The sequence below is a fragment of the Bos javanicus genome, chromosome 10, assembly GCF_032452875.1.
Source record: "Bos javanicus breed banteng chromosome 10, ARS-OSU_banteng_1.0, whole genome shotgun sequence".
NCBI lineage: Eukaryota > Metazoa > Chordata > Mammalia > Artiodactyla > Bovidae > Bos > Bos javanicus.
In genome coordinates, this window is record NC_083877.1 from 100,440,407 (window position 1) to 100,456,761 (window position 16,355).

The window sequence follows — 16,355 nt, forward strand, 5'->3', positions numbered from 1 at the left end:
AAGCCCCACAGGCGATTAATAATATGGATGATGCTGGTTCCAAAAGACAATGTCTCAAAAAAGGAAAAAAAAAAAGGAAAGAAACAAAACAGAGGTAGATGAACTAGACTCTGCAGCCTTTTCTATTTTACCTGCAGGAGGCCCATTACTTACACTCCGTAAGGGAGTGCAAGTTTATTTTGATAAGTACATTTTATGAGAAACAGGTAAATTAATTTATTTGACAACTCCTGGGGTAAAATTCCTCAGTCATTGATTCTCCTTGATTTTAAAATATTAATGCATATATCAGTTGAACGATGAATCAAAAAACTTAAAGCTACACTCATTGCTGCCAGGGTTGCTGCAGCGCCTGCCCTCTCAACTCCCCACCAAGACAAAGGGCTCACAGTGCCGAGGTACCGCTGGGATTCCACAAGCCACGGGCAGCAGGCAGCTCCTGGGAGGTCACGGCGGGGGCTGAGCCTTCCTCTTTTTGTAAAAGGCCTTTCCTTTCTCAGGACTGAGGAAATATGCATGTTTCCCCTCACCAAGCAAAAGTTCTTTGAAGTGACCGAGAATGCAAGTGTTGCAGGCAACCCAAGGCTCACCTGCCCGGAGGGTCCCCACCTTCCCCGGCCACTCCCACCTGGAGTTTTCCTGAGTGACCAGGAGGTCCGATGGGGACAGAACAAGATGAAACACAGGTAAGGAGTCTTGAGGCTTTTCCTGCTCGTTCTCTCAGAAAATGAAAGAAAGTAGTTCCATACTCTTCAAAAACACATCTGACCTCAGGAGGAAGGTGTAAGGGACCCTAGATGGAAAGATGTAATGAAAGAAATGCAAAGGGAAGAAAGAGAACCTTAACCGGAGAGAGTGTCCGCATCACAGGCTCAGCGGGGCAGCCCCAAGGACAGCACGGTGGCGGGGGAGCTTCAGACCCATACGGCATCCGCCCCATCTAGCCAAATAAACACACAAGCTACGTAAAAATAAGACGCTTTACGACAAGCCCTCCAATCCTGTCTTCTGCCCAGACTCGCCACGCCCAAGGCCCCCAGAGATGAAAGTCCGTTGCTATCTCGGCAATCCTGCTGGTCCAGGCACTTGGGGGTAAGTGTAACACTCAGCCTTCTCACTGTTTCATTCATCATCAGCTCCTGAGCCCCTGCACGGGTCGGAGTCCCTGGGAGCCTAAGCCTGAAGACGCAGCAGAGTGGAATGGAGAGCAGACCTGGAGCGCCTCCATCACGACCTCTTGGCAGGCGAATCAGCAAACATGGGAACCGCAGACGGTGTGAGAAAACGGTGAAGAAGCGTGTTCGTGCAGGTGTGTGCTCCCTGGCACGACGGCGCCAGCCCTGCCCCAGGGCATACAGCGAGACTCATCCTGGGGGGACAGTTTGACGAGCATGACAGGTTTCATACCACTGCTTCTTGTTCAGTTGCTAGGTCAGGTCCGACTCTTTGTGACCCCATGGACTGCAGCACTACAGGCTTCCCTGTCCTTCACCATCTCCCAGAGTTTGCTCAAACTCATGTCCATTGAGTTAGTGATGCCACCCAACCATCTCATCCTCTGTCGTCCCCTTCTCCTCCTGCCTTCAATCTTTCCCAGCGTCAGGGTCTTTTCCAATGAGTCGGCTCTTCGCATCAGGTGGTCAAAGTACTGGAGTTTCAGCCTCAGCATCAGTCCCTCCAATGAACACCCAGGACTGATCTCCTTTAGGATGGACTGGTTGGATCTCCTTGCAGTCCAAGGGACTCTCACGAGTCTTCTCCAACACCACCATTCAAAAGCATCAATTCTTCGGCGCTCAGTCTTCTTTATGGTTCAACTCTCACATCGAGTGCTACCACCATCATAATCAAGGTAAACAGTACAGCTAAGATACACATTTCCTTCACTCCAAAGTCTCCTTTGCCCCGCTGCTCTGGGCAACTACAGATTTGCTTTCTGTTATCCATCTGTGGAGCAGGGTCAGTGGTTCATTCCTATCGCTGTTCTTCCCCCCTAGTTCCCCACTGTATAGATACACTAAGGTGTGTTTATCCACCCACCTGTAGATGGACATCTGGGTTGATTCCAGTTTGGGATCTTCCAAAAAAAAAGCTACTGTGAATTTCTGAACCAGTCTTTTGAGAAGATACGCTTTCATCCCCTTGGGTAACTGCTGATAAGTGTATGCTCAACTTTGCAGGAACATGATTCTCTTTTCCAAAGAGGCTGCACCATGTATGAGTTCCAGTGGCTCCACATTTGTGTCAACACTTGAAACTGTCAATAAAACTTGAGCCATTCTAGAAATGTGATGGTATATCCTGGTGGTTTTAACTTGCATTTCCCTACTGACAAATGATGCTGACAGCTTCTCAAGTGTTAACAGCCATGGGCATATCTTCTTTTGCGGAAAGCCTGTTCACGTTTGTGCCTGTTTTCTAACTGGGTGGCTAAATTTCTTACTATAGAGTTTTAAGCTTTCTTTCAGCATTCTAGATGGAAGTCCTTTGTGAGATACATTTTTCTCAATCCATGGCCTGTCTACTCAGTTTCTTAATAGTGTTTTTTAATAAGTAAAAGTTTGAAATTTTTGTAAAGTCCAATTTATCACTTTCTTTGATAAATTTTTCTCAATGATTTTTGTATCCCAACTAAAAAATCTTTGTCTACCCCCAAAGTTGCACAGAACTGTCTCCTGAGGGGCATCTTTTTAAAATCTCATGTTAGTATATCAAGTATAAACTTTATCTGGGTTCAATACTCAGATCCAAATAAATGAAAATGGAAGGGATCAATCAGACGTCTTTCTTTATCTGGCAGGCTGATGAAGCACAGACCTCCAGAACCATACGGGTCAGTACAAGAAGGGCCCTCTCTGGCTCCACGTGTGCTGGGAGAACCCCAGGCAGCCTGAGAGCGTTAGGCAGCCAGGCTTGTCCGAAAGAAAGTCTCTCGGACCCTCTGCTATACACACGACACGCCTTTATGCTTATCACAGCCTGACCTCTTGTGTGTGTTCCAGCCTTCAGAGAAGACCACCTCCCATTTCTCCTCTCTACAGAGATGCCAAAGTGACAGTCGCTCAGTCTTGTCCGACTCCTCGCGACCCCATGGACTATACAGTCCATGGAATTCTCCAGGCCAGAACACTGGAGTGGGTAGCCTGTCCTTTCTCTAGGGGACAACCTGGAGATGGAACCCAACCCAGGGATCGAACTCAGGTCTCCAGCATTGCGAGGGGATTCTTTACCAGCTGAGCCACCAGGGAAGCCCAGTATTATTAAAATGTTTAAGTTTTTTTGCCTTAAAAAAAAAAATCAAGAAAGCAATGCACGCCCATTGTGGAAAAAAACAAAAACAAAACACTCAGTGGATATGACGTGAGGAGTAAATGCCCTCCTTCCCTGCAGACCCAGTTCCAGAGTTACAGCTTCTCGCCCACCTGTCCAGAAACTGTCTATACAAACATAGGCATTTACTGAAATACCAGCGCACAGACACTCATGCACACATACCTATTTTTAAAAAATTGGTTCCTATGGAAAATACTTTTCTGGAAAGAACTCTTCCCCCTTATTTTTCAGTTAATGACAGATCTTCGCACACTTTCATATTAATGTCCATCAGCTGAAGTTTTTATGCGATGACTTTTTCAGGCAGAAAAACAGCCCACAGGGCTAGCGGTGACATGGCCTCTCCTTCGGACTGAAGACTCTGGGCAGGCAGACACAAAGCCCTTGTAGCCAGAAACCTGGCCCACACATGGCTTCTCCCCATGGATTCGGAGGCCTGGGCACAGTCCCTCCACCCCGTCCTGTGGAGCAGCGAGGCTCCCGTCTCTCCCTCCCCGGCCCATCACAGCCTTTGCTTCCCAGCCTCTCTGAGGGGCTCGCCGCAGCAGCCCCCCCGGTAACACGCTCGTTCTCACGAGCACACTTTGGGGAGGCTTCCCAGAGCCTGACTGTCAATGCAGGAGACAGAGGAGTCAAGGGTTGGACCCCTGGGTGGGAACCCCCTAGAGGAGGGCATGGCAACCCAGGAATACCTCCCCGGTATTCCTGCCGGGAGAATCCCACGGACACAGGAGCCTGGTGGGTTACAGTCCCTGGGGTCATAGAGTCAGATACGATGGAAGCGACTTAGCACAGAAGTCTCTGCCGCCCCCACCCCGCTCAACCTGGCTTACCAGCATAAGTAAAGAGGAAGATGTTTTTTTTGGCCAGGAACTCTTTTTAGGAATGAAGATCCACTTGGCAGAAGCCAACCTTCTGATGTGTCTGGGGAATGAGGCTGAGGCAGCAGGACAGGAGAAGAGAACGGCACCCTCTGTTCTTGGAGGGGACCACGGGGGTACTGAGCTCAGCATCCTAAGACTGGAGGCCATATCATTTACCACTAGGTTGGCTCAGTGAGACACCGAGTATGCCATCATGGAAGCTTAATGCCCATCTTCAAAACCAAGCCGATCTCTAATCCCACATTAAAAAAAAAAAACCTCGCTTCTCAGGCTTCAGTAACAAATGTTACTTCTCTGCTGGCCCGGTTCCCAGCGGCCCATTTCAATTTTCATCTTTAATACAGCTGTCTTATCACATTGCCTCCTCTCTGCGCTATGAGACTGAAAAATGGTCACACATTTTAAAGATGTTTTCGAACTCTCTTTCTCCTGAAGGTATAGACACGATTATATTACCCTACAGTGAAATAGGAGGTAATGAAGTTTCCAGAACCAACTGTTCAGCTGCTTGGATTAAAAAAAAAAAAAAAGACTGTGGTTTATATTACCAAACTGTGGAAATGGCTTCTTCTGGGTACTGGGAGGAGACTGCAGCACACAGCCTGTGGGATCTTAGCCGCCCCATTAGAGATGCGAGCCCTGCCCGCGGCAGTGCAGATGCAGAGCGTCAACCACTGGACCGCCAGGGAGGGCCCCCAGCTCATCGTTTTAATTAAATAAACATTTTTTTATCTTTTGTCGGTTTTGTGGGACTTTAGCTCCCTGACTGGGGACTGAACCCACGCCTTCCGCACCGGAAGCACAGACTCAGCCACTGGACCACCAGGGAGGTCCCGGGGAGGCTTCTTCTCTGAGACCGTGATGGAGAGCGCGAGGCGAGGCTTGCGGAGGCTCGGCGTGGACTCTGGAGGCTGCAGCTGATGAACAAGTGACATCGGTTTTGCTGGATCTGAGCGGGCTCCTTTTCCAAGGCTGCTGGGGGTCTGCAGACCTGCGATACGCTGACTGGTTTTAAACCACATTGCACCGAGCGCCTGGATCCGCCCACGACGCTCCCCGACTTCCACTTTCCAGCTCATGGCTGCCAGAAACGTGCTCCACAGAGAACCTAACCAAGGGGCATCTGCTGCAGGGCCTGCGGGGGCAGCTAGCGAGCAGGCTCTGACCCGTGCCGCCCTGGGGCCGCTGGGCCTGCTGGCCGTGAGCAGGGGGGCATCGGCGGTTTGCGGGAGGGGCTGCTGATGCTGGGGGGGTGGGGAGGGGCACAGGCCGAAGCCTTCCAGACTCCGGACTTCCTCACTTTGGAGACCTCCTGTTTGGTCTTGCCTTCCTCAAGAGCAAAAGCCCACCACCCGGCGGAAACCGGGAAGCCAGCTCTGAGTGGGGATGGCTTCCAGGGGCAGGAATGGGAACGGGGGCTCCCACGAGAGCCCTGGCACCGGACGACGTGGCCACACCGACGTCTCGGAGGAAGGGCGCACCAAGTCCAAAAGCTGGAGACAGGCTCAGGCTGGGGGTCCCCGAGGTGGGGGCGCAAGGCCCGCTGGGACGCCGGGGGCACCGTGGGCCTGGATGCATACCTGGGGCACGGCTGTTAGCATTCCTGGGTGACACTCACCCTCACACGTCTGAGAGGCTAACCCTCCGGGCATCCATCTAGGTGGTTAGGGGGCTCCAGGGCACCTACCTGGCGTGGTTTTCTCCCCTCTCCAGCTATCACTTCTCCCCACCGACTGGAAGGTCAGCTCCTGCCCAGGCCCCACCAGAAGCCACTTCCTCCTCTAGCAACGGCCACAGGATTCCTGGCAGCTCCTGCACCAACCCCTCCCCATCCCGGGCAGTTCTCCTGGGAGCCTGGCCCCCACCAGGCACCGCAATGCTCGTCTCCACCAACAGCTGAAGACTTCCATTTGCACGGCGTCTCCAACTAGCTCTGTGTTCAACTGGGTGGACCTGCAAAGCCACTTTTCCAGAAGCAAAGAGCCCATCTCAGAGTGACACTGGCAGGTGCGTGAGACTTAGTGCCACACAGAATGCTGGCATCAGTGCCCCAAGGCACAGAGCGACCGCCTGCCTGGCTCTCAACTGTCTTCCTCCCTGAGAACTGGAAGAACGACAAACTCTGAACACCGGGCACACGTCTGTATAAATTACGCCGACTCACCAGAACTTCAGAAGGGGCCAGGGAGCCGTCGATTTCCCCAGGCCTGGTAGGTGATGACGGCCACCCGAGAGGACAGGTCAGAACTAAACCTCAGCCCGTGCTTTCTATCTACTGCATCGCGCACGCCATCCCATGCAACAAACCACCATCCTTGTGTTCTCGGGCCTTAGATGGTCATTCAGCTGAACTGAAGAAAGCGTTTCCCATGCTGGAATCAGCCACCTCAGCAGAGAGCTGCCCTCAAGCATGGACGAGGACGAGGGGCAGCTGCCATTCTAGACACTGAGCTCTACCCTCAGGTTAGCTGCACAGTGGGCAAGGGTCACACTCTACACCTGGGAGCGATGCTCAGCATCTCCCTTCGTTTACTTCGAGACAAGTATTCCAAGAACCTGTCTGCAGTCAGGGGATGTGGGTGGGGTGAGGGAAGTAAATGAAAAACAAAATAATTTGTCTGTTACAGCCCATGGGCTACACCATCCCCAGAGAGGGATCCCCCATGAGGCTGGAAACAAGGCTGTAGTCAGTAGTGATGGGCGGCTGGGTGAGTGCGGGGGGCGAGGGGCTCAGAGGGACACGTGCAGCCCCCACCCCGACCCTCTGTGTCTGCACCCCAGGGACCTGAGTTCAAGGGCGTGTCAACGAGCTCCCTTGCTTCAGTGCAACGGGTTTCCAAATGAACATGAGAGGTAAAGAACGCCCCTGCCAATGCAGGAGACCTGGGTTGGATCCCTGGGTGGGGAGACCCCCTGGAGGAGGGTGTGTCAACCCGCTCCAGGATTCTTGTCTGGGGAACCCCATGGACTGAGGAGCCTGGCAGGCTTCAGTCCATGGGGTTGCAGAGAGTGTGACACGACTGAGTGACTAAACAACACATCTCTTATGAATGGACTTCCCTCTAGCTCAGCTGGTAAAGAGTCTGCCTGCGATGCAGGAGACCAGGGTTCAATCTCTGAGTCTGGAAGATCCCCTGGAGAAGGAAATGGCAACCCGCCCCCCCCAGTATCCTTGCCTGGAGAATCCCATGGACAGAGGAGCCTGGGAGGCTACAGTCCACGGGATCGCGGAGTCGGACACGACTGACTGACGGAGCACATGCTGGGGAGAGGCCTATCCTGACCAGGAGTAGGCCAGAGAAGGAAGGACTTCTGCCTGCTTTCAGCTCCAAGAAAGCAAATATGTTAGCGGTCTATGGTCACCCTTTCTCAGATGAAGAGTCACAAACATATACTACTAAAACCTGAATATTCATTGGAAGGACTGAAGCTGAAGCTCCAATACTTTGACCTCCTGATGCAAAGAGACAACTCATTGGAAATGACCCTGATGCTGGGAAAGACTGAGGGCAAAAGGAGAAGAGGGTGGCAGAGGATGAGATGGTTGGATGGCATCAGCGACTCAATGGGCATGAATCTGAGTAAACCAGGGTATGGTGAAGGACAGGGAGGCCTGGTGTGGTGCATGCAGTCCATGGGGTCGCAAAACAGTTGAACAGGACTTGGCGATTAAACAACAGCAACAAAACCTAGTTACTTACAATCTGCTTGGGGTACATTTTTAAAGAGTGATTTTTGTTGTCGTTGTTTATTTATTATTCGGCTGTGCCGCCCACATGGGGGATCTGAATTCCCGACCGGGGACAAGCCTGTGCACCTCTGCAGTGGAAGTGTGGCGTCTGAACCACTGGGCCGCCAGGGAATCATCTGCTTGGGGTACCTTAATAATCAGCGGAAGGAAACGAACAGGCTCTCTTCCCTACACTCACACACACGACTGCGACAGCGGGCTGACACCACTGTGCCTCCACGGGTCAGTGGGTCCTGGGAAAGCCCAGCTCTTTCTCCATCGGAGACCGAGTCTTAGACACGAAGAGGGACCAAAGCAGGGAGAAGCGCACTTTCCGCTGGAGTCTCGGAGGCCCTCGTTCCCGTTCAGGCTGCACACGCCGCACCAGAGCCCCGACGTCGCTCCTGAGGGACTGGGACGCCCTCTTCATCAGAAACGGTGCTGACTGCCGCCGACCCATCGCCTCCGCGATTCCACAGAGAATCCAGGCTGCGGATTCTCGCAACAGGATTACTGGCCACTGAGCTCTGTCTGGGCCGCGGTTTTAATGCTCAGCCTTTCATGCTTCCTGGTCTAATCCTCACCCCCAAATGCATTAGGGGGAAAAAAGATAAAAGCACATCTGCTGCTTGGTATCTGTGTGTGTGTGTGTGTGTGTGTAGTTCTCTGAAACATGTTTATTCAGAAACAACTTACACTACGAAATATACTGATTGAAACAGCAAAACAAAGCACCAACAAAGCACTTGTTTCCTTCATCCTGCAGGTGAACTTTAGCGAACGGCTGTCTCGAAGCTGGCTCCTGAGATGTCCTACACTTTCTAAGGCTTGCAAAGAAGGTGGATACAATGAGGAGACCAGAATTCCATTTTCGCTGCCTCATGCTTTCTCAATTGCAAACAAAGAGACACTGGCCCCATCCATCCACTGTTGAGAACAGAAAATCTCATGAGGGTGTTAAGGAGTAATTCAATTTAGACACAATTAAATACGGAAATACGTGGAAATGTAGATTCAAGATTAAGACCGCAAATACAAGTATCACAGAAATAAAAAGGATTAAGTTTTCCACCCAAGAAGATTTACACTTAACGCTATGCTACTGGGACAGAAGTCCTAAAGGAGATACCGACCAGCTGAGAAGACGACCAACCCTAAGGGTGGAAGATCCCTGTACCTTAAGGCCTGTGGGTGGGCAGGGTAGGAATGATCAGTGAAACTACGAAGCAGTGAGCTGACCTTCTGGTGGGCAGATGGGAAACTGGTTGTAAAGACAAAAAAACAGAACAAAACAAAACAGAAAAAACAAAACAAAACCAAAAAACCCCCAAAACCAGAAAAAAACAAAAAAATACCCCCAGAAGTTTTCCAGAACAATTTTGGGGAACGTCTGCATCCCTGGAACAAGTATTCTGTCTTGAGGCTACGTGGAAGGATCTCTCTTATTTTGGATGTGCTTGAAAAAAAAAAAAAAGAATTGAGCTCCTTACTTTCCAACCACATAGCATACAAGAGTCAAAGACCCGGTCCATAAAAACACGAAGCCGGTACACCGTGGAACGAAGGCGGCCAAGTGCTGAGGGCAGAGCGGAGCAGGGAAGCAGGCTTGTAAAGGAGGGGAGTCCAGGCCGGAGCTGACTTCCTTCTGCAGATCCCCTGTGTTTGTTCTTGCTAAGCCAGAGCAAGGTTTTCAGCGTTGTGTCTGGGGCGTAATTTGTTTTTGGAAAAACCAAGAGGTGATGATCTCCAGACCATCTCATGAACAGACCCAGGCAGACCCTGAAGGTAAGGTGGATGGAAGCTGAGGGCGGCGTGGGTGGGGTCCATCCGGAGACCACCCTGCCGGCCTCCTGGACAGCAAGGGGTGGGCGCCCCCCCCGACGGCAACTGGGGTCCTTCTCTATCCGCAGAGGGCACTTCCCATCTTTCAAAAGGGAGAAAAGCTGGAGCGAGTGTGAAACGAGCAAAACCAAACACGGACGCTGGCAAGGAGAGCAGGAAGCGTCGGCTGGGGCCACGGCCGCTACGCAGCACCCGGGGCTTTCTCTCCCCTTTCGGGATGCTTCCAGCAAGGCTGTCGGCCCCTCTTCACCCGGGAGCAGGAGCCCCACCTGGGCCCCGGGTCAGCGTGGCAGCTGTCCCCCGAGCCCCGCTTCTGTGCGCTCCGGCCACCAAGGTGCCTGCTGACAGACACTCAGCCCTGCCTGGAAGGCCAGGCAGGCACAAGGGGACCCTACGGCCACCAGCCTCCCGTCCCCGCAGATGGTGACAGCTCCAGAGAGTGTGTACGTGTGTGATGGGGGCGGGGGGCACGGAAGAAAGGGGTGAGGACAGAACACGCATTCTAGAAATCTGGGCTTTGGCTTGACTCGTGATGGAGAGAAAAGGCTGGGAAGCCTAACCGTTTCTTCCCTCCCTCTCTGACTCTTTATGTCTTACTGTTTCTTTTTTGTTCCAGCCACACCATGTGACTTGCGGGATCCTAGCTCCCCGACCAAGAACTGAACCCTGGCAGTGAACGCACTGCGTCCTAACCAGTGGATGACCAGGGAAGTCTGAAGACTGGTTCTCTCTAGGACATATAAGCTGTTTAAGAAAGGGTTTTTTTTTTTCTTTTTATTTAAAAAAGTTCTTCATAGCCAACAAGGGAAGTCTGAAGACTGGTTCTCTCTAGGACATATAAGCTGTTTAAAAAAGGGTTTTTTTTTTCTTTTTATTTAAAAAAGTTCTTCATAGCCAACACATTCCATACAATATTTCCTGAATCTGGCTGATTACGTCAACAAAACAAAACGTCAAAAACAAACAAAACGCACAGTGGTCCCTGAAAGTTCTGACGCAAGTGGCCTGCGGTGCTGCGCGTGTCGACTGATGGAACGGCGGGCAAACATGGAAAGCGGGAACCAGGTCCCAGGGCCCCCCGCTAAGCAGTGCTCCTGAGATCACTGACCCGCGTCTCCTGCCAGAGGCCGCCCGGCTGCGTCTGAACTTGCGGAGCAGGCGGCACGCGGAGCGGCAGGCACGGCTCTGCCACTCGAGGACGCCTCTGCAACGCCACCTGCCTCCCCTGGGAGGGGAAGCGGCCCCTCCCCCCAGACGCCTAGGGCTCTCCTTACCATCTCCTGCCACGTGTCAGCGGTCTTCTGCTCGTTTCTGGTACAGACGCAGCGTCTTAGCAAAGACAGGCAAAGGGGGTCTTCCCAAAGTTCGTGAGCATTCACTTCCTGGCACAATGTCTCACTTCTTACACTTACTTGCATTTAGGGAAAAAGAAGGAATTCCTTTTGCCACGGAATTCTTGGAAAGGATGCTTGCTTCAAGAGTGGAAGATGCACCCAGGCCCACAGCTCCTGACAGCAAGCCAGTACGCAGGTGTCTGAGAAGCCGCAGAGGAAGCAGGGAGAACCTGGTCGTGTGTGTCGAGCTGCCAGGCAGGGCTGCCAACCACAAAGACCATGACTCTCCTAGGTTAGGACCCGATCACCAGCTCGCAGTCACGCGTCCCTGGTCCTCAAGAGACGGACTCTGAAGGGTGTCACACTCGTTCCTAAGTAAGGGATCAGATGGGCTCTGAAGGGTGTCACACTCGTTCCTAAGTAAGGGATCCGCCTCTAGGCTCTGTTCACTCTAACACCTCGCGCGTGAGTCAACGACAAAGGCCTCCTTGGGCTGGACACTTCCATAGACTGTGATCTTGCCTGTAACACCGATTTCAAAGGCGGAAGAGACAGTATCAGTCTCAGAGGGGCTTCTGAGCAGTTTGTAAACACATCTGAAGAAGCTATGATTATCGAGGTGCTGAGAACTTGGGAGAAAGCCTGAGAGCCATAACAAATAGAAGAACTACATGGCTAAAACTGCTGGCCGAGACAGACTGTCACCACTCCCACTTCCCAGGAAATGAAACCAGGCTTTCCTGGAGAGATGGCGGACTCCTGGTCTGGCACAGGAAATACACACAAGGAGCCCAGAGGAACTTGTCATGTCAGAAAACACGACCGACGTCCACTGGCTTCGTGTCAGGACTCACAAAGGCCTGGCTAAAGGCCCTCCTGTTGGCCAAGGGTGGGACAGTCTGAGCTCCCTCGGAGGTGATAACTGCATTCAATTGAAACACATCAAACACGCTTAAACCCAATCATTCATAATAACAGTTTTAAAAAACTGAAACTCATGGGGGTTCTGACTCATTCTTTGAGAACTGATAAAGAATCAAGCGCTCTCTCTCCATTTCCTGGACGGAGTATGTCTGCATTAACTAAGGGGCTGACGGCGAGATGTTTCTCTGTAGAGAGATAATCAAGATCACATGTGAAAAAGGGGAGATGAGAGTGTGCATTGGCAAGATTTTACAAGCCCCTGCTGAATTCCTTTATTCTCTTTATTTGTTACCACATAAGCAGTGGCAATCAATAGCTGCTAATATCACAAGAAAGAAATCAATCAGGCGCACCATACACCTGACAAAGGGATCATATACCACTTAGAAGCCACCTCACTAAAAACCTGCGTTCAGCCCAAACTCTTCAAGCCTTCAGAGCAGTGGTCCTCAACCGTGGAGTGACGGTGGCCCCTGGGGACTCTTGGCAACGGGAGGCATTTCGATTGTTGTAACTGATGTGTGCGTGCGTGTGTGTGTGTGTATATGTGCGTGTGCACATGCGTGTGGGTGTGTGCGTGTATGTACGTGTGTGTGGGTGCGTGCGTGCTCTGACACCTAGTGTGTAGTGCCCAGGTATGTTGCTAAACATCGTACGATGCACAGGACACCCCCTCACAGCAAAGAATTATCCGACCCCAAACATCCAGGGCCAAGGTTGAGAAACCCAGCTCTCAATGGAACCCCCAATTCACAGAAAATTCAGGGGACTGGGAACAAGTCAAAAGACAACACGAGATGAAATCAGCAGAATCCAGACTCTGGGAGACAGATGCCTCGACCTCAACTACACGGGCTGCAGCAAGAAAAAGAGATAATCATGGAAGCGAATCTACAGATTGAAGGAGACTTAAGGAGTGTAGCCATTGACAAGATATGAACTTTGCTTCTGGATTTGAAAAATAAATGGTTAAAAATGGACTTCCCTGGTGGCTCAGTGGTTAACACTCCACGTTTCCACTGCAAAAGGGCACAGGTTTGATCCCTAGTTGGGGAAGAGCCTGCGTGCAGCACGGTGCAGCCACCCTGCACTTATAGCAACCCTGTAAGCAATCGGGGAAAAGTAAAACTGCTGAATTACTAGGGAATTTTCTTTTCCCTGGGTTTCACTGAGATAACTGACACACAGCATTGTAAAATGACAAAGATAAATTTAGCACAATAAATGTAGTTAAATCCACCATCTTACACAGTTAACAACTTTCTCCTCGTGCTGAGAACTTTTAAGATCAAAGAAATTATTATTAAACGTTTTAAGGTGTATGATTGATATTGTGGTTGTGCTTTAAAACTTTCTACCTTGTTGAGATATCCACAGAAGTCACGATACCCAGGGATTTGCTTCAGAACTCCCATGACTTGGGGCTGGAAGGCGGTGAAAAATGGGAGAGTTGGATGGAGCCACTTGGCCAGGATCTGATGATCACCGGGGAAAGGTAATAGGGATTTATTATTATTCTATTGAAATGCTCTCTAATAAAAAGCTGGGAAAAAATGGTGGCAAATGTACACCAGCCCAAGCGTGCCGGGTGCGGAATATGTATGCTCTTTATGAATAGAAACAGGGCCCACAACACGGAGCTCTGGGTGACGGTGGGTTCTGAGAAGGCCATCGTGGAAGACGGGCTAAGGTCTAGACTCAGGGAAGTTTGATTTCCCTCTTGAACACGAGTTAGATTTGCCCTTCCGCTAGAGGAAGCGTTTACCAGCGGCTAAACCCAACACTTAACCAGCAGGATAAAGCACAGCAGGCCAATTCAGCGTGTCTCATGGTGCAGGCCTGGTGGAGGCTGGGGGCTCGAAAGAGGGGTCAGCGCTCTCCTGACCCCTGTAGACAATTAACTTATACTTCCAGGCAGGAGGTGCTATTATCTTTAACTCAGCAGGCATAACTACACAATTAGAGGTCATAATTACGGCTCTCTTTTTAAAAAAATGTGACCACAGTATCCAAATTGACCTCCTGCGGCAGAGCTGTCCACATGCTGGGAAGAACAGAGAAGGCGGGGGCAGGGGGCCCGGAGACAGGCGGTCAGACCCCCGCGCAGTTTCTAGGGTTGGGAGACCTGCCTTATCCCCCCACGGAACGTTGATCTGTTTGGGATTTGCTAACTACCGTTTTCCACCGAGACACGTTTTATTTCTTTAAATAGACACAGACGGGCCACAGATGAGCCAGAGCGTTACGCTGTCTTTTTGACCACGGGAAAAAGGCAAAGCAACCATGCAAATTAATATGCCAGTAATTACGTGTGTCTACTGGCTAATTATCCACGTAATAACAGAGTTGAAAAGATCAATTCTGGGTCGCTTTCCCACTTTAGTGTTGTGTGGGGTTGTTGCAGAGACTCCGCTTCACTCCAGAAATCCTTATCTGCTGTTATTTTGTTATGCCTGATAATCGGCCCCGCCTAGCAATATTTCTGGCTTAGGTAGCCCGAATCATCGCAGAGCACAGATCATTTCGCCGAGAAATAAAACCTACCTGGTTTTTCATAAAGTCAAGACTACTCTCAGCTCTAAGCAGAGAGTAATAGAATTTTTGAGCTCTAAGAGACCCTGTAAAGTCCCCTGCAGATGAAAAGCCCACGGCAGGTCCAGACAGAGTGGGAAGCAAACGAGATGGCAGAAGACCACGGGCTGAGGGGCTCACAGAAACATCTCAGGGCCTGGGGGTGGCCAGCACCTCCGTGAGCGCGCACGTCAGTTCAGCACCTCCGTGAGCGCGCACGTCAGTTCAGCACCTCCGTGAGCGCGCACGTCAGTTCAGCACCTCTGTGAGCGCGCACGTCAGTTCAGCACCTCTGTGAGCGCGCACGTCAGTTCAGCACCTCCGTGAGCGCGCACGTCAGTTCAGCACCTCTGTGAGCGCGCACGTCAGTTCAGCACCTCCGTGAGCGCGCACGTCAGTTCAGCACCTCCACGAGCACGCACGTCAGTTCCGACTCCCTCTTCCAGCACAGTCAGGTGGCCGTCCTTTCCCATATTCCTTTCCTCAGGAGCGTCTGAGTCTCCACTCTTCACCTGCACCCACTCAATAACCCTGACAAATAGCCAACTTCTTTCCAACAGTATCTGAAATGCTCACTCAATGCTTGAAAAATTGGAAAGAGAGAGAATCTCTTGCTGGCTGAAAAAGGGGACCAAAAATTCTGGAGTCTGATACAAGTGGCTTCAAAAGGATGAGACAATGTCAAGTCACAACATTCACAGCCAGAGACGAGCCCCGCTTGGAGGCCTGAGACGTGTACTTTTTCACCAAGATACTTCTCTTGAATAGAAGAGCCTTGGGAATCAGCGATGGTTCCCTATATATTTGTAAACGCTTCCTCTATTCAGAAAAGAAAAACTTAACTGCTGTTCAGAGGTGTCCAAAACTCGAGTTTAAATAGAAGAATGATTGCCTTACTGCTTTCATGGGTGTGTCACTATGAAGAAATACTACTTTACGACTGTTTCCTCTGGGTTCAGTAAAAGAAGTCGAAGGAATGGGTCTAAATACATCACAACAAAGTATTTAATTGGGCATCTCAGTATAAATCACCGCATGATATACTATCGCAAGTGCATTGATGGAGTTCATCCCACCACTGTGATGAAAAAGGGGAAATGGTTCAGTGGTAAATTCTTCAAGTTTACATTATTTATTGGAACGCTCCATGCTGTTACTCAGCCTAGAAACTACTTCTGTGTTTCACAAGGACTTTTGCAAATTCCGCGCCAGGACGTCAGGGCTCCAGGACTGTGGTTTGCCTCCACACCTAGTCTACTGTTGCCATTCAAACATCCTATTCACATAAAAGCTCGGCTCCCTAGAGCTTTGGTTTACTGCTTAGCAAATCGATGTCCACCATATTTATCCCTAAGTGCTATTTGCTGCATCAATTTACACAAACAAACGACAAACTGAATGCCATCATTTGCTGTTTCAATCAGACTGTGAATCTGGACCCCACATTTCGTGTAGCTATTTTTTGGCCCTGGCATATGGGGCAGCCTCAGCACCGAGAGACTGAAAGGGTTAAAAACACGGGCCGGAGGTCAGCCCCGTCCTGTGGGGGTGATCAGACTGCACGTTTCAGAGTAAAAATGTTCCTTCTACATTGTAAAATCTTGGCATCTGCTGAGCAGCAAATCTAGCTCATTTCGTTTTGCTTTATTTTACCCTCAAAAGGAACTATACAGTCTGGACTGCAGAACACAATTAATTTCTACGTTTCTTCCCATTCTCTGGCCGCCTATTTTCTCC

General features: G+C 50.7%; 1 protein-coding gene and 1 pseudogene across 9 annotated transcripts in view; one reads left to right on the forward strand and one right to left on the reverse strand.

Annotated features, from left to right (window-relative positions):
- The window catches only part of FOXN3 (forkhead box N3), a 437,687-nt gene that overhangs the window by 33,038 nt on the left and 388,294 nt on the right, over positions 1 to 16,355 (reverse strand). The gene's annotated exons all lie outside the window — the stretch shown is intronic.
- LOC133255471 (large ribosomal subunit protein uL6-like) overlaps positions 9,706 to 16,355 on the forward strand; it is a 35,327-nt pseudogene continuing 28,677 nt past the window's right edge.